This window comes from Grammomys surdaster, unplaced genomic scaffold, assembly GCF_004785775.1.
Source record: "Grammomys surdaster isolate TR1022 unplaced genomic scaffold, NIH_TR_1.0 752, whole genome shotgun sequence".
In the NCBI taxonomy this organism is placed as follows: domain Eukaryota; kingdom Metazoa; phylum Chordata; class Mammalia; order Rodentia; family Muridae; genus Grammomys; species Grammomys surdaster.
In genome coordinates, this window is record NW_021605171.1 from 248,511 (window position 1) to 274,054 (window position 25,544).

The window sequence follows — 25,544 nt, forward strand, 5'->3', positions numbered from 1 at the left end:
GCTTCTCTATAAGTACAAGCACTTCTGTGCCCCCCAACAACTGAGACCTGGAGACACTCTCTACCTGGAAATCTACTGAACACACTAGCCTGGCAATCAGGTAGGCTACCTGCACTCTCCTTCCTGTCCTCCATTACTAATTCCCTGGGCGTCATCCCCAGCCTGTAGCAGATGACTTTCAGGGGCCTCTCCTCCCTCTCTGCCACCATTCCCTGGAGCTTCACCAAACCTCTTGATAGACTCAAATTGTCCCCTTTCTGTGGACCCTCTCTACCCCCTCTTCTAGACTATTTTCATTCCTCCCTGTAAACCACACAAACTAGAAAACATTCTACTCCAGAGCCCTAGTGGCCACATCTGTAACTGAAGGGCCTCAGGACTCAGCTATACCACTCCTGGGCATATACTCAGAAGATGCTCCAACATATAACAAGGACATATGCTCCACTATGTTCATAGCAGCCTTATTTATAATAGTCAGAAGCTGGAAAGAACCCAGATGTCCTTCAACAGAGGAATGGATACAAAAAATGTGGTACATTTACACAATGGAGTATTACTCAGCTATTAAAAACAATGAATTTGAGAAATTCATAGGTAAATGGATGAAACTAGAAAATATCATCCTGAGTGAGGTAACCCAATCACAAAGGAACATACATGGTATTCACTCACTGATAATTGGATATTAGCCCAGAAGCTTGCAATACTCAAGATTCAACTCACAGACCACAGGAAACTCATGAAGAAGGAAGACCAAGTGTGGGTGAAAATACAGAGACAAAGTGTGAGACAGAAACTGAAGGAGGGGCCATGTGGAGACCATTCCACCTGAGTATCCATCCAATGTGCAGTCACCAAAGGTAGACGCTGATGTGGTTGACAGGAAGTGCATGCTGACAGGAGCCTGATATAGCTGTCTCCTCATAGGTCTGCCAGAGTCCGACATATTCAGAGGCAGATGCTCACAACTAGACATTGAACTGATCATGGGGTTCCCAATGGGGGAGTTAGAGTGAAGACTGTTGGAGCTGAAAGGGTTTGTGGCCCCATGAGGAGAGCAACAATACCAACCAACCACAGCTCCCAGGGTCTAAATCAACTGCCTGGGAGCACATAGGGAGGAACTCATGGCTCCAGCTGTATATGTAGGGTAGTATGGCACAGGTGGGAGAGATTCTTGGTCCCATGAAGGCTGAATGCCAAGTGTGGGGGAATTCAAGGGTGGGGAGGTGGGAGGGGGGTTAGTGGGGGGCACATCCTCATAGAAGCAGGAGGAGGGGGGATGGAATAGGTGGCTCTTTGGCAAGGGTGGGGGTGGGGAATGAGGTAAGGGGATAACATCTGAAATGTAAATAAAATATTTAATAAAAAAGATAGAAAAAGAATAATAAAAAAGAGAGAGAAGAAGAAAAAGACATAAACTAACAGATTGGATCCGGATCCATCTTTCTGTTACATCTAAGATGCACACCTTAATATCAAGGATAGATATCATCTCAGGATAAAAGGACAAAAAAGGGTATTCCAAGCAGATAGACTCAGGAAGCAAGCTGGAATAGCCATTTTAATATATGACAGAATAAACTTCAAAACAAGACTAATTTGAAAAGATAGAGAAGGAAAAGATAATAGAAGGAAAAATCCTCCAAGAGAATATTGTAAATCTAAAAAATATGCACCAAACACAAAGACACCCATCTTCATAAAAGAAACACTACTCAGCTTAAGTCACATATTGATCCTCTTACAGTGACAATGGGTAACTTCAGTATACTTTCACCAACAGACAGGTCATTCATACAGAAACTAAACAACGAAATCCTGGAACTAATATCATAAACCAAATAGACCATCCAAATATTTACAGAACATTTCACCCAAACACAAAAAGAATATATCTTTTTCTCTGTACCTCATGAAACTTCCCTCAAATTGACCACAAAATGAAACACAAAGCAAGTCACAACAAATATAAGAAACTTGAAATAACTCTGTGCATCCTATCAGACCACCATGGATTAAGGCTAGGTATCAACAACAACAGAAAGCTTACATACTCATGGAAACGGAACAACTACCTATTAAGTGAAAAATGGATCAAAACATAAATAAACAAAGAAATTAAAGATTTTCTAGAATTCAATGAAAATAAGTACATACCATACCCAAAGCTGTGGGACATAAAAAAGATTTGCTAAGAAGAAAGTTTATAGCACTAAGTACCTACATTTTTTTACAATGGAGATCATATATTTGTAAATTAAAATCTCTAGAACAAAAAGCAGTAATCACACCTAGGAGTAGTAAATAGTGAGAAACAATCAAACTGAGGGCTGAAATAGATAAACAGAAACAAAAAGAACAATATAAAGAATTGATTCTTTTAGAAAATCAACAAAGCTTCCAGTCTGGGCCCCGAGCACTCAGCAGATCCCAGGAGGCTGCTCTACAACCAATCTCACAAAACCCAGAGGAAATGGGCCTCCCAGGAACTCTAACCTTGGCAGCATCTTAGATAAGGAGACAGCAACCCCCCACCCCAAACAGGGAGTAACTGGGACCCACTAGGACCCAGGAATTCACTCCTGGCCCAGAGCACTGGTTCCTTCTGGTCTGGGCCTGAGCACTGAGCAGATCTTAGGCCCCAGCTCTAACCTCAGTAGTAATACCCACCTCACACAGTTCTGAAACAACCAAGATGATAGGAAAGACAGGCTCCAATAAGAGACAGGGCCAGTAGCACTAAGGTGATCCAGATGGCAAAAGCCAAGTGCAGGAACAAAAGCATCAGCAACCCAGGGTACTTGGCATCATTAGAACCTAGTCCTCCCACACTAGAAAGTCCTGAATTCCCCATATCACCAGGAAAGTAAGATTCAGATTTAAAATCACTTCTAATGATGATGATAGAGGACTTTAAGAAGGACATAAATAACACTCTTAAAGAATTTCAGGAGAACACAGGTAAAGAGGTAAAAGCCCTTAAAGAGGAAACACAAAAATCCCTTAAGGAATTACGAGAGAACACAACCAAACAGATGAAGGAATTGAACAAATCCATCCAGGATCTAAAAAACAGAAGTAGAAACAATAAAGAAATCACAAAGAGAGACTACCTGGAGATAGAAATCCTAGGAAAAAAAATCAGGAGTCATAGATGCAAGTATCACCAACAGAATACAACAGATAGAAGAGAGAATCTCATGTGCAGAAGATACCAAAGAAAATATTGACACAACTGTCAAAGAAAACACAAAATGCAAAAAGTTCTTAACATAAAACATCCAGGAAACCCAGGACACAATGAGAAGACCAAACCTAAGAATAATTGCTATAGATGAGAGTGAAGATTCCCAACTTAAAGGGTCAATAAATATCTTCAACAAAATTATGGAAGAAAACTTCCCTAACCTAAAGAATGAGAAGTCCATAAACATACAAGAAGCCTACAGAATCCATAATAGACTAGACCAGAAAAGAAATAACTCCCGCCACATAATAATCAAAACACCAAATGCACAAAACAAAGAAAAAATACTAAAATCAGTAAGGGAAAAAGGCCAAGTAACATATAAAGGCAGACCTATAAGAATTACACGAGAATTCTCACCAGAGACTATAAAAGCCAGAAGATCCTGGAGTGACATCATACAGACCCTAAGAGAACATAAATGCCAGCCCAGGCTACTATACCCAGCAAAACTCTCAATTACCATAGATGGAGAAACCAAGATACTCAATGACAAAACCAAATTTACACAGTATCTTTCCACAAACCTGGCATTACAAAGGATATTAGCGGGAAAGCTCCAACACAAGGAGGGAAATTATACCCTAGACAGAGCAAAAACTAATCCTCTTCCAACAAATCCAAAGGAAGATAGTTACTCAAAGATAATTCCACCTCTAATGACAAAAATAACAGGAAGCAACAATCACTTTTCCTTAATATCTCTTAACATCAATGGACTCAATTCCTCAATAAAAAGACATAGGCTAATGACTGGATACATAGACAGGATCCAGCATTTTGCTGCATATAGGAAACCCACCTCAGTGACAAAGACAGACATTGCCTGAGAGTAAAAGGCTGGAAAACAAATTTTCAAGCAAATAGTCCTAAGAAACAAGCTGGAGTAGCCATTCTAAAACCTCCAGCCTGAGAACACAAAGGGAGGGACTCATGGCTCCACCTGTACAGGTAGTTGAGGGTGGCCTTGTCAGGCTTCATTAGAAGTGGAGGGCCTTGTTACCCAATAGATGTATTCCCTAGTGTTGGGGAATTTGAGAGCAGGGAGGTGGGAATGGGAGGACGGTGGGAGCACACCCTCATAGAAAAACTCCCAGAATTATGTGGATTAGATATGATAGAGACAGGCCACCAGAAGACTAGATTCCAGAATTCAAACAAAAAATATCTTGATACCAAAATTTGTTTTGAGAATTGCATATTGCAGAATACACAGCCTTGGTGTATCTATTCATCAAGCAAGCTGTGCAGACCTGCTTGAACCTCTGATGTACTGGAATCTCAGCTGAACGCAGTGAAGACACAGACATCAGAGGCTTATCAATTTACTCTTCCCCCTGCCCCTCTTCTAGTATCTCAACGCCCGTAATCAGCTTGAAGAAGTTAATGAAAAGTCGGCACCCCTATTCCCTGGGCTTGGGGACTGAGGTGGTTAAGATTGGGCTGTCTTTCTAGGGAAAAGTAGTGGTTTTGTTGGAACAGGGAGGAACAGCTAGGGTTTATTGCATAGCCATAACGTATTGGTAGAAATCTGTATAATTGTTATTGAGCTGAAGTTATAATTTCTTAAATGGTACAAAATTTACTTTGATTTCAAATTTAAGGTTTTCATTGGTACAAGTTTCTTATTGATATAGAAGTGAGATTAATATTGCTACTCTCATAGGCATTGTGCCTATATAACACATTTAGGAATACAAGGCTTAGACCCAGTCCTTCTTTAACTTTTTAAACTGATTTCAGATGGTTAGCCTGTGAGTTAAGGGCCTATAGCAAATCCATGGCTCTGAGTTTATTGTTAGGGTGTTTTCTATATTTTATTTAGAAAGAGCTGAGAGGAGTTAACAGACAACAGTCCAGATTGCCTTACATGGATAGCTGGTTTTCAAAACATCAGAAGTCCACAGAATTACGTTACAAACATTTCTGCATTAAGGTTCATTTTGATTAGAGACCTGTCTGCTCCTGACAGCTTCCTGTCTTGGATTCTAAGAAGAAACTGAGCATCTTTGGGGTTACTCTAGTTGTGGTGAGACAGCCACTAGGCAAGAATTGCCTCTTTTCATTTACAGACAAATTACTGTCCTGAAAAGGACACACTTGCAGAATAGGCGACTGATTATATCTGCCAAGACAGAGTAATCAGCCCTTAACAATTCTGCATCACTAGGTCTGTCAGATGATCCTTGGCCAGAAGGCTGAAGATCAGATGCTCCAATGTTTTGTAGTATAGGGACTGTCCAGGTGTTCAGTGGTCTCTATAAATTGGCTAAGTTTTAGAAGGTATGCTTTGTGCTTCCCATAATTTTAGTTAATTCAGTCAGTCTGGATTTCTGACAGGTTTGAAGACTTATAGTCTCATAGCCAATTCTGGCTATTTACTTTGAGAGAAAAGACTTGAGAGGATGGTTTTCAGTTGGCATTCATTCTAAAGCCAAGAAAAAAGCCAGGTTCAGAACTAAGTCTTTTAGTTAGGAGAGATGACAGAGGTTCTGGTTAGTCAACAAAATGATGGACTGGATATTAGGTCTATCTTGTACCTTACTGACACAAATTGGTATAGTTATGTTCTAATTGTATTTTGAGAGAAAAGTTTTATCTTAACAGGAAGGTTGATATGTAGGAGGAGCTATGGTGGGAGGAATAAGGAGAAGAAAAGGAGGAGTAAAGAGAGGAGGAGGAGCTAGGAGGTGAGAGAGAGATGGGGGGGAGGGGAACATGGAGGCAGATGTTTGCGTGTCTCTGCCAGTCAAAGATAGTTGGTATATCTAGGTTGGGTATTGGGTTACACTTCTGATTGTATGGGCATCGTGTTATTGAGCATTACCAAACTTATAAACCCTTTGATTAATATTTAAATAAATAAATAAATACCTTCACAAAAAAATTAAAATAAAAAAATAAAAGAAAATCAACAAAATTGACAGGTCCTTAGCAAAATTAACTAAACAACATAGAGAAAATAACCAAATTAAAAAAGAATAGGGTAACATAAAAAATAGATATCAAGGAAATACAGAGAATTATAAGGATATACTTTATAAGTCTGTACTCCACCAAATTGGAAACTAGAAAAAGAAAGAAAGAAAAAAGGGGGAAAAAAGTCTTGATAAATACCACCTACCAAAGCTAAATCAAGATCAGATCAGATAAGCACCTACAATCCCTAGTGAAATAAAGCAATAATTAACTGTCTTAAAAGCAAGAAAAACAAGAAACAAAAACAACCAAACAAAATACAAGACCAGTATCAGACGATTCACTAGCAAACTCTACCAGACCTTCAAAGAAGAATTAATGCCAATAATTCTCAAATTATTCTACAAAATAGAAACAGAAAGAACATTGCAGGATTCTTTTTATGAGGATACAGACACCATGATACCCAAACCACATATTTAACAAAGAAAGAGGATTACAGATCAATTTCCCCTATGAACATAGATCCAAAAATTATCAATAAACTAGTTTTAAACTGAATCCACAAATACATCAAAAAAATCATTCACCAGCTGGGTGAAGGTTATACATGCCTTTAATCCCAACATTGGGGAGGCAGAGGCAGGTGGATCTCTAGTTCCAGGATAGCCTGGTCTAGAGAGCAAGTTCTAGGACAGCCAGGGATGCACAAAGAAACCCTGTCTCAAAAAACAAACAAACAAACAAAAAGATCATTTATCATGATTAAGTAGGCTTCATTCCAAAGATGCAGTCGGGGATGATTCGACACATATGAAGGCATGAGTGTAATCTACTCTACAAACAAATTGAAAGACAAAAATTATATAGTCATCTTATTACATAAAGAAAAGATCATTGAAAAAATACAACACCCCTTCATGATAAATTCTGGAGAGATTAGGAGTACAAGGGACATATTTCAACATAATCATGGAAATTTACAGCAAGCCTACAGTCAGCATCAACCTAGATGGAGAGAAACTCAAAGCATTTCCATTAAAATCAGGAATAAAACAAGGTTGTCCATACTCTACATATTTATTCAATACAGTACTTGAAGTCTTAGCTAGACCAATAAGCAACTGAAGATCAAGGGGATATAAATAGGAAGGAAATAAGTCAAAGTATCTTTATTTGCAAATGATATGAGAGGGGGAAGAAGAAGTAAAGGAGAAGGAGGAGGAGGAGGAGGAGGAGGAGGAGGAGAAGGAGAAGGAGAAGGAGAAGGAGAAGAAAGAAAGAAAGAAAGAAAGAAAGAAAGAAAGAAAGAAAGAAAGAAAGAAAGATTAAACACTCCACCAGGAAACGTCTACAGTCGATAAACACTTTCAACAAAGTAACTGGATATTTTAATATTAACAAACAAGAATCATATATACAAATGACAGACTGAGAGACCGAGAAAGCCATTAGAGAAACAATACCTTTTGTAATACCCACAGAGAGGGAGGGAGAGAGAACACAGAGACAGATGGGGGGGGTAGAGTCAGAGACAGACAGACAGACAGACAGACAAAATCAGAGAGAGAGAGAGAGAGAGAGAGAGAGAGAGAGAGAGATCGATCTTAAGGTAATTCTAACGAAGCAAATGAAATAATTATATAATAAAACTTTAAGACATTGAAGAAAATTAAAGAACATATTAAAAGATGGAAATATTTCCCATGCTCATGGATCAGTAGTATTAAAATAATAAAACAACCATCTTACCAAAAGCAATTTACAGATTCAATGCAATGTTCATTAAAGTTTCAATACAATTCTTCACAGGTATTAAAAAACAACAATTTTCAGCTTCATATGGAAACATACAAACAGGATAACTGAAACAATTCTGAATTATAACAGAATTGAAGAATGTATTACCAACCCCAATTTCAAGTTGTTTTACAGAGCTAGAGTAATAAAATCTACATGGTATTGGCATAAAACCAGACACAATGGTTAATGGAATTAAATAGAAGACTCAGATATAAATCTACACATATATGAATACCTGATTTTTTTTAATAGAGAAGCCAGAAGTACACTGAGAAAAGAAAAACAGGATATAAAAAAAACTGAGAGAGGAAAGGTGGAGTGTGGGGGGTAAGAGAAGGTGGAGAAAACTGAGGAGACAAGAAAGGACAAGAAGGGGATGGAAAAAGAGGTAATAAGAGGGGAAGGAAAGAGACAGAGAGGGACAAGGAAGGAAGATGAGAGAAAAGGAAAGAGAGAAGAGGAAAGAAGGAGGGGGAAAAAACCTCAATCAGGGAATGTAGCTCAGTAGTAGAACACATGCCTAGTATGCACTTGGCTCTAGGTTTGACCATCAGCCCTAGAAAGTTTACAGTCAATACCAACACATATAGAACATGGGAATGATTGTTAAAAAAAAAATTATATGACCAGTTCTCTCTCCTTTTCAAAGGAACTTCTTAGTGTTTTATGTCACCAACATGTTTTCTCCTGAAAACTGTAAACAGCCTTTATGGGGGGGTGGGGTGAGGTAGCACAAATCCTGTAATTCATATGTCTAGACTTAACTGCTGAGAATAGCAAAGCCAAGCCAACATGTAAACAAAGTTTCTATTGTATAGGACTTTGTGCCATCAGTGTTGAAACTGGTCTTAATCTCAGTTTACTCTTAAACCTCTGTTTTCATTCAGTGAGGCCTTTAGAAACATAAAAACCTCTTGAACATTCGTTGCTTCTCTCTCTTCACAAATTTTCTATATTGTTTTTTTATCCATAGACAATGGTTATGGTTGTTAAATGTCATAGGTAGGCCTATTCTCTTGTGAAAAGTTATAACTTGGGGTGGTGACACGGGTTACCAGGTAAAAGAGCTTGCTACTTGATGCAAATCAGATGACCTGAGTTTAGTTCCAAGAACTCACATAAAAGTGTAAGAGGAAAACTAGCAGATGTTCACATTAACACTGGGACATCAAACCCATCCCCCACCCCTGTACAAATTAATATAATACTAAATAATTTGACTTTGCTTTGCTTGGTACAAGTTTTCTTTGTGTAGCCTTAGCTATCCTGAAACTAGATCCGGCTATCCTGAAACTAGATCTTTAGACCAAGCCAGAATCAAACTCGTAGAGATCCATGGGCCACTGTGTCCCAAGTGCTGAGATCTTAAAGTCATGCACCACTACCACCACCCCACAGATACTTAAAAAACAAAAACAAAAAACAAAAAAAAACCAAACTTCTGACAAGAACTTCTGACAAGAGGCTCCACTGGCTTCCAGAGAGGACTGATAACCACCCCAAAACCCAGGGAAGGCACAACTCACAGTCCTCCCTCACTCTCTCAGTGGCCCTCCATCCTATCTCCACCCTGCCCCCTCATTCTCCCCATCCCAGTTCCAACCCTGGAGAGGAACCTCCTGCTCTACCAACCCCCAGAATTCCAGCTCGATACTCCGGTGGACAATCCCTGCTCAACCACAAGCCACAGCAGACAGAACTCCAGAGAGGAAACAGAAACCAAGAAACAAAATAAACATCCAAAAAAAGATAATCTCAGAAATTGGCACCTATACCTATAATCACCCCAAACCCAGATGCCTAGATGCCAGCATAAGAACACAATCAACAAGAGTCAAGGCAATAAGTCAACACCAGATCATAACTATCCTTCTACAGCAAACCCTGAATATCCAACATAGCTAAAGCACAAGAAAAAGACCTTAAAACCAACTTAATGAAGTTGTTAGAGGTCTTTAAAGAGGAAACAAATAAACCCCTTAAAGAAATCAAGGAAAAAACAAACAAAAATTGAGGAAATTAATAAATCCTTTTCAAATAAAGCCAAAAAACAAACAAACAAACAAACAGTAGAAGGAAATGAACAAAACTGTTCAACACCTGAAAATGGAAATGGGAACAATAAAGAAAACAAAAGTGAGGGAATTCTGGCAACAAATAAATCTAGGTAATCAAATAAAAACTACAGACAATCTTCACCAACAAAATACAAGAGATGAAAAAGAAAATCTCAGACACTGAAGGTACAATAGTCAAAGGAAATATTAAATCTAAAAAATTCCTTACACAAAGTATCCAGGAAATCTGAGACAATATGAAAAGACCAAACTAGTAATAACAGAAACAGAAGAAAGAGAGGACTCCCAGCTCAAAGACCCATAAAATATTTTCAACAAAATCATAGAAGAAAAATTTCCTAACCTAATGAAGATGTCTATAAAGGTCCAAAAAGTTTATAGATCACCAAATAGAAGGGACCAGAAAAGAAAGTCCCGTCACACATAATAATTATACAGGTAATAACAGGTAACTAAACATACAGAACAAAGAAATAATACTAAAAGCCACAAGGGAAAAAGACCAAGTAACATATAAAACCAAATCTTTTAGAATTACATTCAACTTCTCAATAGAAACTCTAAAAGCCAGAAGGACCTGGAGATTCTAAAAGACCACAGATGCCAGCCCAATTGATTATGTCCAGCAAAATTTTCAATCACTGTGGATGGAGAAAACAAGATATTCCGTGATAAAGTCAAATTTAAATAATGTCTAGCCACAAATATAGCCCCACAAGATGTACTAAAAGGAAAACTCCAACCCAAGGAGGTTAACTACACCCATGAAAATGCAGGAAATAGATAATCTCATATCAGCAAAACAAAAAGAAAGGAAACACACACTGCCATAACCAACAACAACAACAATAACAATACAATCCCTTAGTCAGGGTTTCTATTCCTGCACAAATATCATGATCAAGAAGCAAGTTAGGGAGAAAAAGGTTTATTCAGCTTACATTTCTGCATTGCTGGTCTTCACTAAAGGAAGTCAGGACTGAAACTCAAGCAAGTCTGGAAGCAGGAGCTGATGCAGAGGCCATGGAGGGATGTTACTTACTGGCTTGCTTTCCCTATCTTGCTCAGGTTGCTTTCTTATAGAACCCAAGATTACCAGCCCAGGGATGGCACCACCCACAATGGGCCCTCTCCCCTTGATCACTAATTGAGAAAATGCTTTACAGCTGGATCTCCTAAAGGCATTTCCTCAACTGAGTCTCCTTTCCCTGTGATAACTCCAGCTTGTATCAAGTTGACACAAAAAATCAGCCAGTACATACAAGGACTTAACAACCTATGGTCATTGATTTTTCTCAGTATCTAACGACTCAATTCCCCCAATAAAAAGACAAGCAAGAAAAGTCCTTCTGCTGCATACAAGAAACACATCTCAACATCAAATATACATATTACCTCAGAGTAAAGAATTGCAAAAAGATTTTCCGAGACCTAAGAAACAAGCTGGTGTAAACATTCAAATATATATCAAAACAGACTTCAAATTTAATCAACAGACATGGAGAAGGACATTTCATATTCATCAAAGGAAAAAAATCCAACAAGATGATCTTTAACATTTATGCCCCAAATGCAAGGCATCCATTTCTTAATAAGAAAGATTACTAAAGCTTAAATCACACATTGACCCTCATATGGTACTAGCAGGAGACTTCAATATCCCTCTCTCACAAACAGATAGCTTATATAACCAAAAACTAAATAGAGATACTGGAGTAACAGATATTATAAAGCCAATGGACCAAACAGATATCTACGGAACATTCATCCAAACACAAAAGAATATTCCTTCTTCTCTGTACCTCATGGAACTTGCTTTCAAACTGACCACATACTTGGTCACAAAGCAAGTCTCAATAGACACACGAAAATTGAAATAGTCCCTTAAATACTACCAGACCACTACAGATTAAAGTTGAATTTTAGCAACAACAGAAAGCCTAGAAACTCATGGAAACTGAACAACTTTTGACTGAATGAAAGATGGGTCAATCTGGAAATAAAGAAATGGAAGACTTTCTGGAATTCAATGAAAACAAATATACAACATACCCAAACGTATGGGACATAATGAAAGCAGTGCTAAAAGGAAAGTTCATAGCACTAAGTACCTACATTTAAAAAACTGGAGAGATCTCAAAGCAGAAACTTATCACCACACCTGAAATCTCTAGAACAAAAAGAAATAGTCAAACCCAAAAGGAGTAGATGGCAGAAAATAGCCAAATTCAAATTAACAAAATCAGACATAAAGAAGAGAGATAATGACAGACACAGAAAAAAATATATAAAAAAAACATTGTCATACTTTTAAAACCTGGACTACACAATATTAGAAAATCTAAAACAAATGGATAATTTTCTTGATAAATTCCACTTAAATCAAAATCAGATAAACAGTTTAAATAGAACTATAACCCCTAGCGAAACAAAACCAATCATCAAAGTCTCCCAACCAAAAAAGCCCTAGGCTAGATGGTTTTAGTGAAGAGTTCTACCAGACTTTCTAAAATGACCTAATAATGCCAATATGCTTCAAATTATTCCATAACATAGAAACAGAAGAAATATTGCCAAATTCATTTTATGAAGCCACAATTACTTCGAAACTCAAACTACACAAATATCCAACAAGTAAAGAGAATTTCAGACCAATTTTCTTTAGGAATATATATGCAAAAATAATAAAATACTCATAAACCAAACTCAAGAGCACATCAAAAAAATCATCCACCATGATCAAGTATGCTTCATCCCAGAAATGCAGGTGTGGGTCAACATATGAAAATCAGAGAATATAATCCAACAAATAAATAACTGAAAGAAAAAAGTCACATGAGTAGATGTATAAAAGCTTTCAACAAAATACAACGACCCTTTTATGATAAAAGTCTTGGAGATATTAGTAATAAAATGGACATGCCAAAATATAATAATGGCAATTTACAGCAAATCTATAGCCAACTCCAAATTAATTGGAAACAAAACAATTCCATTAAATCAGGAACAAAACAAGGCTGCCCACTTTTCCCATATCTATTCAATATATTATTTTAATTCTAGCTAGAGCAATAAGACAACTGAAGAAGCTTAGGAGATACAAATTGGAAAAGAAAAAAAATCAAAATGTCACTATTTACAAATAATATGACAGTATACATAAGCAACCCCCCAAAATATACTAGGGAACTCTTACAGCTGATAAACACCTTTAGCAAAGTGGCTGGATAAAAGATTAACTGAAAATATCAGTAGCACTCCTATACATAAATGGACTGAGAAATCAGAAAACAACGTCCTTCACAATAGTCACAAATAATATACAATATCTTGGTGTAACTCTAAGCAAGTCAAAGACTTGTATGATAGAAGCTTCAAGTTTTTTGAAGAAGGAAATTGAATAAGATATCAGAAGATGGAAGATCTCTCAACTCTCATGGATGGATAGGATCAACATAGTAAAAATGACCTTTCTACCAAAAGCATTCTACAGATTCAACATAATCCTAGTCAAAATTCCAATGCAACTCTATACAGATATTAAAAGGATAATGTTTACCTTCATATGGAGACATACACATACACACAAAATACAGCATAACTAAAACAATTCTGAACAATAAAAGAACTTCCAGAGGTACCATCATCCCTGATTTCAAAACTGTACTACAGAGATATAGTAATAAAAAACACAAGACATTAACCTAAAAATAGATATATTGATCAATGAAATCTAATAAAAAAAAACCCCAGACACAAATCTACACACCTAAGGATACCTGTTTTGTTTTGTTTTGTTTTGTTTTTAAATAAAAGAAACCAGAAAGGCACAATGGGGAAAAAAGAAACAAAAAAAATAATTCACCTTCTATAAATGGTCTTGTTCTAACTAGATGTCTGCCTGTAGAAAAATGCAAATATATCCATATTTATCACCCCACATACAACTCAAGTCCAAATGGATCAAAGTCCTCATCATAAAGCCAGATACAGTGAACCTGATAGAGAAAGTAGGGAATATCTTTGAATATGTTGGCACAGGAGACAACTTTTTGAACAAAACACTGATAGAGCAGGCATTAAGATCAACAATTAATAAATGGGACTTCATGAAAGTGAGAAGCTTCTGTAAGATAAAAGACACTGTCAATGGGACAAAATGGCAGCCTATAGAAAGGGAAAAGTTTTTCACCCAGTCCACAGCCCAGAGAGGGCTAATATCCAAAATATCTAAAGAAGTTAAGAAACTAAATATCAGCAAATCAAATAATCCAATTTTTTAAAAAAGGGGTACCTATCTAAACAGAGGATTCTCAAATGGCAAAGAAACACCTAAAAATGTTCCTATCGGGGAAATGTAAATCAAAACTACTTTGAGATTTCATCTTACATCTTTCAGAATGGCTAAGATCAGTAACACAAGTGACAACTCATGCTGGTGAGGATGTGGAGCAAAAGGAACACTTCTTTATTGCTGGTGAGGGTGTAAATTTATAAAACCACTATGGAAATCAATACAACATTTCCTCAGAAAACTGGGAATTGAACTACCTCAAGACCCAGCTACACCATTTTTGGTCATATACCCAAATAATGTTCCATTCTACAACCAAGATACATGCTCAGTTGTTTTCATAGCAGCTTTATTCATAATAACCTGAAACTGGAAAGCACCTAGATATCCCTCAAAAGAAGAATGGATAAAGAAAATGTGATATATTTATACAATGGAATATTATTCAGCTACTAAAAACAAATACATCATGAAATTTGCAGGTAAATGAACAGAACTAGAAAAGATCATCTTGAGTGAGACAATCCAGATCCAGAAAGACAAACATGGTATGTACTCACTTATAAGTGGATATTAGCTCTTAAGTAAATGGCACTCATGCTACAATCCACAGACCCAGAGAAGCTAAGTAACAAGGAGAGCTCTAAGTGGGATGTGTGGATCTCCTTGGAAGCAGAAATAGAATAGATTTTACAGGTGGTCTGACAGCAGGTCAGAATAGGATCAAGTAGTGGGAAAGGACAGGGGGAGAAATTAAGGGGAAAGACGACTGAAATTGGAGGGAAATTGAGAGGCTATGTGGAAATGTAGGCTGTAGAAACTACAAAGACTCTACCAGGATGGCCCTAGTAAGGACTCCTAGTAATGCAAGATATGGAGCCTGACCCAGCAATCTTCTGTAACCAGGCAAGTATTCCAGTGGTGGGAGGGGACATCAACCCAGCCACAGATCTTTGATATGCGATCTATGCTGCTGCCTGCAAGACAAGGGGGGCAGCCATGACACAACATACACAATGGAGCTGCAAAACTTGGAAGAGTGGCCAACAGGCAAAATGACAATGCACGTAAAATAGAAATAAATTAATCATTAAAAAATAAAATAAGCTGACTGTGATGGTATACACATTTAACCCTAACACTCAGGAGGAAGAAACAGGAGTATCTCTGTGAGTTCAAGGCCAATCTGATCTACAGAACTATTTCCAGTACAACCAAGGCTACACAGGGAAATCCTGTCTCAAAAACAACAATAATATAAAAATTAATTTAAAAGAAGTTATACTATATTTTAACACTGGGATTTACTAGACTGTAAGATTTTTCATATATGTATAATGTTAGACTATATATGTGTATGTATACATACATATATATCATATACATATACATTATACATTATACACTATACATTATACATATATATCCTTTTCAACATTTGATACCATAAGTATATTAAAGAGTTACATTGATTTAACATACTGGAGTGGTAAGTGAAACCAATAATTTAGGGAGTACTGTTAAAAATAAAACTTGCTGAAAGCAAGACACCAAAAAGAGTGGTTAATTTTAGATCTGGGTCTCTTTGTATTTAAAATGTTAAACTTGTGTTGACACAAGTTATGATGGTTTCAATGAGAAGGCCCTCATAGGCTTATACATTCGAAAGTTAGTTCCCTATGGGGTATTCTTACTCAAACACCACACCTTCTTGCCACGTTTAATTAGTAGCAGCACTATCTAATATTTGCAATTTCCATGTTGACAACTACCTCTTAATATTTACCTAGGGGCACTTTAAGCAGAGGACGTCCCAGTTACTCTTAGAATGCCCAAGTAAGAACATTCAAGATGCTGGGTGTCAACAGTGAAGCAAGGTAGACATTTGAAGGAATAAAAGCGTGCCAGAAATGGAAACTGAACTGTTTCCTAGAAAAGCCTCTGTCAGTGTCACTGTGGTTATGCCCTTAGCTGACTTTCTCATTTGCAGAAGGCCATATCTCAGGCATAGGCTGACATTTTGGTTGACATGTTGGGCTCCTGATACCTTACAGGAGCCGCCTCCACTGTCTTGCTCTTCAAAGGGAGGAGAATGGAGGGAGGGAGCATAGAAGCTCTGCACTGGTGAAACTGGTCACAGACTTGAGAAGAAAGTTTTGAAAATTCTAAATACCTATAAACTGTTTAATTCCAAGAGAACAAGCTCTTTTGGAAAAGAGCTAATTCAACAGGGTAAAATTGTAGTGAGTTTCCCATCCTTTGCCTTCCGTTATGCCAGTTGCTAGAGGCAGGAGAGCAGACACAGCACACGGGACCCCTGTGCTCTAGGAACTTAAAACCTAGGAAGTGAGAACATGAGAGAGCCACTCTTATGCATAGCTATTGGCACAAGTTCTTAGTTAAGCTGAACCCTAAATTAGTTGACAGAGATAGACTGAAAACATTCTTCTATGTTATAGTAGAAAGATCATCTTATTGATTTGCCTCTGGAGAAACATAAAAACCAAAGAAGGCTGTATTCTCAATAGTTGAAGTTCTTGCTTCACAATCAAATTTAAACTTGCCCCTTAAACTTTCATGCCTTACTCTGAGGTAAATAAAATGTCTCAGGAATATTTAAAGCAGTTAGCATGTGATAGTAGTCATGTAATGTACTGTAGATGGAGGTTGGTAACCAGTGGTCTTTCACCATTTTAGACTCTATATACCTTCAGAAAATAAAAAGGGATTTTAAAAGCCAGTTCTAATATATGTTCAGCTGCTTTTATTACATATGCATATGTGAATAGTTAATAAGCTAAATAAAGCTATTGAAAAATAACCTAACCCATAAAGCACACAAGGTTATCATTCATATTTGGCCACTATAATTTTAATATCATATAATCTCTGATATCATTAACTAGATATCAACTAACCAGAAGCTACTATGTATTTACTTATTCATTATTTATTTAGCTTATTCTTACTTGGTGTATATATTACTTAGCTGTCACCACTAAACCTATAAATTTGGGCTTTTTAATATTTTGCAGAAAATAGTAGTATATTATGTTTAATCTTATATTACAGAAAAATCAGCAAATTTGAAATATTTGTTACTCTAAAAATAATTAGTGACTTAATCCTAACTCCATAGCTCAAGCAGGCCAAGAGTTTACTAAAGCCCTCCTGCCCAAGATTACAAGTGAGAGTCACTACATCTGGTTTACATTATTTACTTTTGACTGAGACAATTCGGCTAACTTTGTTATACCAAGGATTTCCACAGCTCTGAGCTATCTTGTTACAAAGGAGTGTTGATCTGAAAATTTAAAGCTGTTTGTAGCCGGGCGGTGGTGGTGCACGCCTTTAATCTCAGCACTTGGGAGGCAGAGGCAGGTGGATTTCTGAGTTCGAGGCCAGCCTGGTCTACAGAGTGAGTTCCAGGACAGCCAGGGGCTATGCAGAGAAACCTTGTCTCTAAAAACAAAAACAAAAAAAACAAACAAACAAAAAAAAAGCTGTTTGTAGTCCTTGCATAATAACTTACTAGAGAATGTAAATTACATGTGGTACATATATTTTTCAAGTTGTGTGTTCTACATGTGCACTTTTCTCAATTTTAACGCCTGGCAAATTAGGAAGCAGAAAAGCTGGGGTCTAAGTAGTGCTGGTGACAAGGGGGTGGGGGGCTGAGGGGGGAGGCTGGGACAGCAGCAACGCACGTGCTTATGAAATTGTGTTATGTTCATTTACTGATAATGAAGGAAGGAAAAAGTTTAGTTAATCATGTTGGACTCTCAATGTGAACACAAATAAGAAATAGTTTATTTAGTGTGTTTTGTTTAAAGTCCACTTTCTGTTTTATATGTCCTTAAAGGCACCTTTAAATAAATGAGATGCTAGTTAATGGGTTGGTAAGTGGACGGTTCGCGCGTCAGCCTTGTCATATTGTGGCAAAGAGTTCCCTCTTTTCTCAGAACCACACTAAGCACTCTGGGCGCTGACAGCTGGGGTCACACGCCTTGGTGCCCTTCTCACTTAGTTTTAAGCCCTCCCTCTGCGGCTCGCCGCGGGGGTGGTGAGAGCGCAGGGGGGACTTCCCCGAGGGCGGGGCACCCCTGCCTGGACACTTGCCATTGCTACTGCACCGGAGGACCACGCTGCCGCGTGACCCCAGCGATGGCGCTGCTCTAGGCTGGCCGGTGCGGGGATCCCTCTCCACATCCTGTAGGTGGGAAGAGCTCCGGTGAGTGGAGGCACCAGGCGAGTGCGGAGGAACCCGGTAAGGCGACCTTGAGGTCTGAGGTTCAGTGACCGACTTCCCTTCACCCGTGGGCACTGACTGACCCTCAGACTGAGCCTCACAGGCTGGGCTGAGGATAGTGGTTGGTGCCCTCGACCAAGGTATAAAGGGGAGGGGAGCCACACACACCTCTGCACCAATTGTGCCTAGGCCCAGTGTGCCTAGACTGAGGCAGGGGATCACTTCTTCGAGTGAGGTGCTGTTTGGAAGAGGTGAGAGGGAGGAAAGAGGGAGAGTTTGGATTCCCATTCTCCATCGGTGAGGAATAGGTGTAGCTCCCCTTTTCCTGTGCATCCTGACCCCTGATTCAATGAGTCTTCAGTTATCCTATCCCTTTGTTAGGCACAGCAGAATACTCTGAGTCACGCCTCATGGTTCTTGAATGTCTCCGTGGTTAGTTAGATAGGATGGCAAACTCTGAACTTCAGTCTAACTTTAAGAGGAGAAGAATCCTCCTAGAACAGTAAGTGTTGCAAGTGATTTCTCAGTATTGGGCTCGCTTTCTTGCTAGTGCACCTGGCTTGTTCTCTACCAAATTCTTGCCATCACTGCTTTCAATATGTAACCACTAAATCTCAGAGGAGATCTGGTTTCCTTTGCCGTTGGAAGTTTCTAGTACTCTGCACACGGCAACAGCATTTGTTGTTGTTTTTTAAGATAGAAATAAGAATTGAACATCCGTTTTTCACACTACACTTGGTGGGCATTATAGCCAATAGAAAACCCACTTCATTCCTTTAAAGTTAAAATTGGAGAGATACTTACGAGTATATCAAACAAAGAGAAGGCACCTTGCTTTAATCAAATTAATCTTTCAGTGGCACTAGATGAATGCTTAAAGAGAGAGATCAAGCTCCAGGCTACCTACCTGAGTTTTAACAACGACCTTAAAAAAAATGCAGTAGTGTTCTTTTCCTCTTCAGCCTGAGAACAGGAGTATTATCTCCTGAGTGCTTGCTGTATGGTGGGTACAATGCTTACAAAGCATCTCATTTTAACCCCACAATAGCCTTTTGGCACAGGGAGCATTTTATTTCTCATTCTGTGGATAAGCCACATGGTGAGAATTGTCAGCGGATACTGAAGTGTCTTTTCCAGGTCTTCTGCAAAGCTCTTGGCTAAACTGGTTGCTCAGGGGGCGCTTTTGAAAGCTCCGGTTTGAATGGTAAGAGCATACATCAACAATTCAACTGCAAGTTAGCTACTTTGTGGCATTGACATGATAACACTGAGGCTCACTGAATGAGGTATATAGACCAGTTCCCACAGAATTGCAATGTGCAGCAAGATAAGAACTGCTGTTAGGCTAGCAGACACTGAGAATGATGGAGGGGTGAGAGGAAAGCATGGAACGTTAACTCTAGTGTGACTCTGAGTCTGTTCCTAAGTTTCCTGTGTCACCTTGATCATAGCAAATGTCACCTTGGTGCAGAAATGCTGATAGTTGCTTTGTATAGTAGAACAACTAAGATTAACAACTAAGTTATATGCTCTGTGTTATGAAAACTTGTTAACAAAGGCCAGAAAAGATGATCAAGTTCAGAGTAATCAGAGTCTGTTTTGTTATTACAACATCAAGAAAAGGAGTTCATTAAGTAAACGTCAAGCAGAGATGTTTAACATGTGGGTTATTAGATCAGAAACTTCAGCAGAATTCTCTATTTATATGAGAAACCTTGTAGGATGGCTATTAGTCTTAAGATCCTCCCACTTTATGAAAAGGCGGAGGGTGATGTCACAAGATAAAGCAAACCTGTTGGGATTTCCCAGTGCTCAAGAGACAGAAATAAACCAATGTCTACATGTTCCCCCTGACTCAGCCTGGACACATTGGCCACACAGAGGGATGACAGCACTGAGGTGAAAATAAAAAAATAAAAAATAAAAAACCTGTGTTATAAATTAAGGAAGAAACATCTAGCAGGTGATTTAATGTTCTTTTTTAAAAAGATTTATTTTTAATATTTTTAAGTGTGTGTGTGTGGTGTGTATGTGTGTTTTGAGGGGTGGGTATAGGACATGCGTGCAGAAGCTCTGGAACTAGAGTTGGAAGTTGTTGTGAACTGCCTGACAGGAGGGCTGGGAACTGACCTCAGGGTCTCTTCGAGAGTAGTTCCCAGCCTTAACCACTAAGGCATTTCCCTAGCCTTATGATTTAATTTTCTCAGTAAATGTTGGTTGCCTTTGGTTTTATTTTTGATCACTTTTCTTGTTCTTTCTTTTGTATTCTTTGAAGTTTTTTTGTTTTCTTTCTTCTGTTTTGCTTGATTTGTTTCACTTTTTTTCATTTAAGATGGGCTTCTTGCTATGTTTTCCATGCTGGCCTTGAACTCCTGTGCTGTAGTGATCTGCCAGTTTCAGCTTCCTGAGTGCTGAAGCTGCAAGTCTGTACCACCTTACCTAGTTTACTCACTTAGAATTTTTTTATTATTATAAGTAGTAGGTAGTAACAGTATATGCTTGTGTGTACTCATGTACATACCTGCCACAGTTAGCATGTGGAAGTCAGAGGGAACATGGAGGTGTTGGTTGTTTCCTTCCTTTTTGGGATCCTCAGGCTTGTACGACAAGTACTTTTAACCTCTGAACCACTTGCTAGCTCTCCTTGTTGTTTGTTTGTTTGTTTGTTTGTTTGTTTATGCCATCCTGATTCAGCAATGATGGAATCTCAGAGTAATTTTTATTTGTCTTTCATTGATGTTGGACACTTGTACATGCTTGGTAGCTATAATTACTTCAACTTTTCAGACCTGCCTGTTCTTTTCATTAGCCCATCTATTGACTGGGTTGTTTGATTTCTCATTGTCTGTGTGTTTTGTTTTGTTTTTAATTTTTGTATATTCTACATACTAATCCTCTGCTTGGTGTTTAATTGACAAAGATTACTGTAGACTGCCTCTTCACTTGATTAGTCTTTTTTTCTGTGCACAAGCTTTTACATTTCATTAGGTCCAGTTTATCAATAGTGTTATTTCTTGCATTACTGGATTTCAGTTGAGGAAGTCCCTGTCTATGCCCATGTCTTAAAGTATGAGTCTTACTTTTTCCTTAACAGTTTTAGGATTTCTGGTCTTTCATTCAGGCCTTGGGTTTGTTTGGAGGTGATTTTTGTACAAGTTCTAGTTTCATTCTTCAGTGGGTGGATATCTAGGTTCTGCAGAACTTTTGAAAGAAGAGGCTGTCTTTTCCACATTATTCGTTTTTAGCATATTTTTTTTAAAAAAGGTAGCTGTAGCTGTGTGAGAATCTATGTGTTTGGTTCCATAGATCATGACTGTTCTGTGTGAATACAGCTGTTTTAGTTACCATAGTCCTGTAGCATAACTTGAAATCAGATATGTGATACATTTAGCATTATTCTTTTTGCTCAAGATTTCTTTGACTATCTTGGATCTTCTGTGTTTGCAAACCAATTTTAAGATTGTTTTTTCTGTTCTAAGAATAATGCCACTGGAACTTAATTGGTAGCTTCATTGAATCTGGAGCTTAATTTTGGAAGTGCCACTATCTTTACAATATTAATTCTTCCAGTCCATGAGCATGGCATATCTTCTAGTATTTCTTGGGATTTTTTTTCTGTTTTCGTTGAAGAGATCTTTCACTACATTTCATGGCTCTATTCTAATTTGTTTGTTTGTTGTTTGTTTTAGCATATAATTGTGTGTATGTGTGTGTGTGTGTGTGTTCTCCAATTTCTTTGTCTGCATGTTTGCCATTGGTATATAGGAAGGCTGCTGATGTTGTATGTTAATTTTGTAACCTGCAGTGTTACTAAAAGTGTTTATTGGTTCTGAGTTTTCTGATGGAGTCTTTAAACTTACTTGCTTATTTGCTTACTTGCTTGAGACAAGGCCTCACTATGCAGTACCAACTGGGCTAAAACTGCCATGTAGAGACCAGGCTGACCTCTAACTCACACATATTGGCCTACATCTGCCTCCCCAGTGTTACAATCATCACATCCAGCATCTTGTATGTATAGAAAAATGTCTTCTGCATGCAAGTACACATTGAATTCTTGCCTTCTTATTTGTTTCCTTGTTATCTCCTTTTCATGTATTATTACAATAGCTAAGACTTTAAATACCATATTGAGTAAGAGTGGAAAGATTAAACAACATTTTCTTGTTCCTGCTTTTAGAGGACTTAATTTGGAAACTTTCAGTTTAATTTTAAAACTTTGAGTTTTTCTCCTTTTAGCCTAATGTAGGCAGAAGTTTTGTGGTATGTGGCCTTTTTTGTTTTGAAATATATTCCTTCAAGGCTTTTATCATGAAGGGATGTTGGATTTTGTCAAATGCCTTTTTCTTTATCTGTTGAAATGATCGAGTAATTTCTGTTCTTGATTCTATTAATATGCTATGCTACATGTATTGATTTATGTGTAGTAAGCCATCTGTGTTTCGTGGGAGTGGATCTGGCAAGTTTTGTTTTTTGTTTGTTTGTTTAGGCTAAATGATAAAGAGATCTTAAAGGGCTGAAAATAAGCAAGCAAACAAAAACAAATATAAAGGAGTTTCCTAATCTCAAGCAAGAAAGGAAAGTTCCTATCCTTGGGTAAAAGCTAAGGGACACCGCAGAACTTCGAACACTCACAATGAGGTGAGCAGGAATCCAGTGCTGACTCGGCTGCTTCAGCTTCTGGATAGAAAGAGAAAACCCTGAAGAAGGGTTGATAGCTACAAGATGGCTTTACAAACTGCCTACTAACTTTGAAAGAAAGTAGGAAAGGCTAGCTCTATTAATTTTACTTAGCTAAAAACCCTGACTAAAACTTGTAATGCCATATCAAAAATTCTCAAAGAATCTAAAAGAATCGATATTGGGGTATCACAGCAATCAACTGTCATACATTTGTAGAAGATCACCCTCCTCAAACAGTGCAGGCCTACATACCCTTCACAAAAGGCCCAAAGAGTGTATCAGACTATAACTATTGCAGGAGAAATGAGGCCAGATCAGCTCTTCAAAGCAATAGTTCTGTGCCAGCCAAGAATACAACAAAGATGATTCCCCAAGGTGTTCAGCTTTTGCCTGGTAAAAGACAGGAACTACATACAAATTGCAAACTTGGATGTGACTGTACAGGCTGGGACCAGTTTTTTGCAGGAAATGTTCACCAACCTATTGCTGTTACAGCAGAGGTGAAACAAGATGTTAGGGCAGATACCCCCACCCCCACCCCCGCTTGTAAGTAAGCCTTTTAGAGTCGAGCAAAGAGAACACAGGTAATGGCAGTTTCTGGTTCATGTAATAGAAAGATCCTGCCCTCATCACGCTCTCCTGCTGATATAAAAATGATACCATCTCTATCTTCTACTCTAAGGAGACAGATTTTTTTCAGTAGCAACTAGAGAAAACTTTGTACTACTAAGGTCTGAACTTCCACATCTGCAAATGTTGAAAAAGGAATATCAGATACCTTTAGAAAGTCCAAAACTTTTGGATTGTGTATTCAGGAGGCGAGAGGTGGACTGAAGAGAGCAGCCAGAGAAGAGCTGAAGCCAATCACTCGCAGCGTTGTGTACCTGAATAGAGTTGTAGCTATGGTTTCTTTTTCCATCTGTGAGTTGACAATATTTTATGATTTTATGATTTTTTTCTTTTGTGTGTGTGTGTGTATGGATGTTTTACCTGCATGTATGTCTGTGCATCATTCCCATGCCTTGTGCCCCTGGAGGCCAAAAGAGGGTGTCAGATCTCCTGGAACTAGAGCCACCATGTGGATGCCGGAAATCAAACCCGAGTCCTGGAGAAAAGTAGCCGGTACTCTTAATTGCTGAATCATGGTCTCTAGCCCCAGTTTGATAATTTTAATGTTGTCAAAATTTTATTTTAATCTGGAAACATCTTAGAACTGAACACATGTTCTACAAAAATTTTATTAACCTTTATTATGGGAAAACTTTTGACATCATTTTCCTTTCTAATCCCCTATTTTTATAAGCATATCTTTCTAATTATTTAGATATTAAAATTTGCTGACTACTTAGTATGCTAAGATTTCTCATTGTCTTCCCTTCTTTTTTCTTAAGCTATTTAAATATTAGTCTTGTAAAAGTTCTATTATTTTGATTATTAAAAATCTTAAGGGTATGACGTAGTGGTTCAGACCTTTACTCCTAGCACTTGGAAGTGGGAGGCTAAGACAAAAAAATGTTCAACATTGGGACTGATGAGATAGCTCACTGGGTTAAGGAACCTGACAACAAGCATAGCAACCTGAGCTCAATCTCTAAGACCCAAAAGTGAGAGAGGAGAACCGACTTCCACACTTGGTTCTCTGACTTCCACACACTTGCCATGGCACAGGTGCACATGCACATGGATAAATTGATGACGATGATGATGATAATGATGATAGACAGACAGACAGACAGACAGACAGATAGAAATTTAAAGACTAAACAAACAGTTCAAGATCATTGTCAACATATAGCTGGAATATATATATATATTCTTGTATTACATAAGACCATGTCTCAATTTTTTTTCTTTTTTTTAATTCATTTCTTGATTTATTTATTATTTGTATATTTTCCCTTTTTGCATTTCTTTTTTTTTGCATTTCTTTGTTTTTATTGGATATTATATTTACATTTCAGATCTTATCCCCTTACCCCATTGTCGGCCCCCCGCCCAGGAACTCCCTATCCCATTCCACCTCCTCACGCTTCTATGAGGATGTGCCCCCCACCTACCCCCCGACTCCTACATCCCCACCCTCCAATTCCTCCACACTCAGCGTCCAGCCTTCATGGAACCAAGGATCTCCTCTCCCACCTATGCCCAACAAGGCTATTCTCCCCTACATATACAGCTGGAGTCATGGGTCCCTCCCTATGTGCTCCCAGGCAGGTGGTTTAGACCCTGGGAAGCCCTGGTTGGTTGGTTGGTATTGTTGCTCTC

At 38.1% G+C, this 25,544-nt stretch overlaps 1 protein-coding gene across 5 annotated transcripts in view; it reads left to right on the forward strand.

Annotated features, from left to right (window-relative positions):
• The first annotated feature begins 18,504 nt into the window (after nt 1–18,504).
• Nucleotides 18,505–25,544, forward strand: part of Il12rb2 (interleukin 12 receptor subunit beta 2) — a 100,264-nt gene continuing 93,224 nt past the window's right edge. For all 5 annotated transcript variants that reach the window (XM_028782437.1, XM_028782441.1, XM_028782439.1 and 2 more), the window contains exon 1: nt 18,505–18,614. The gene's annotated coding sequence lies outside the window, so the exon portion shown is untranslated. The remainder of the gene's footprint in view (nt 18,615–25,544) is intronic.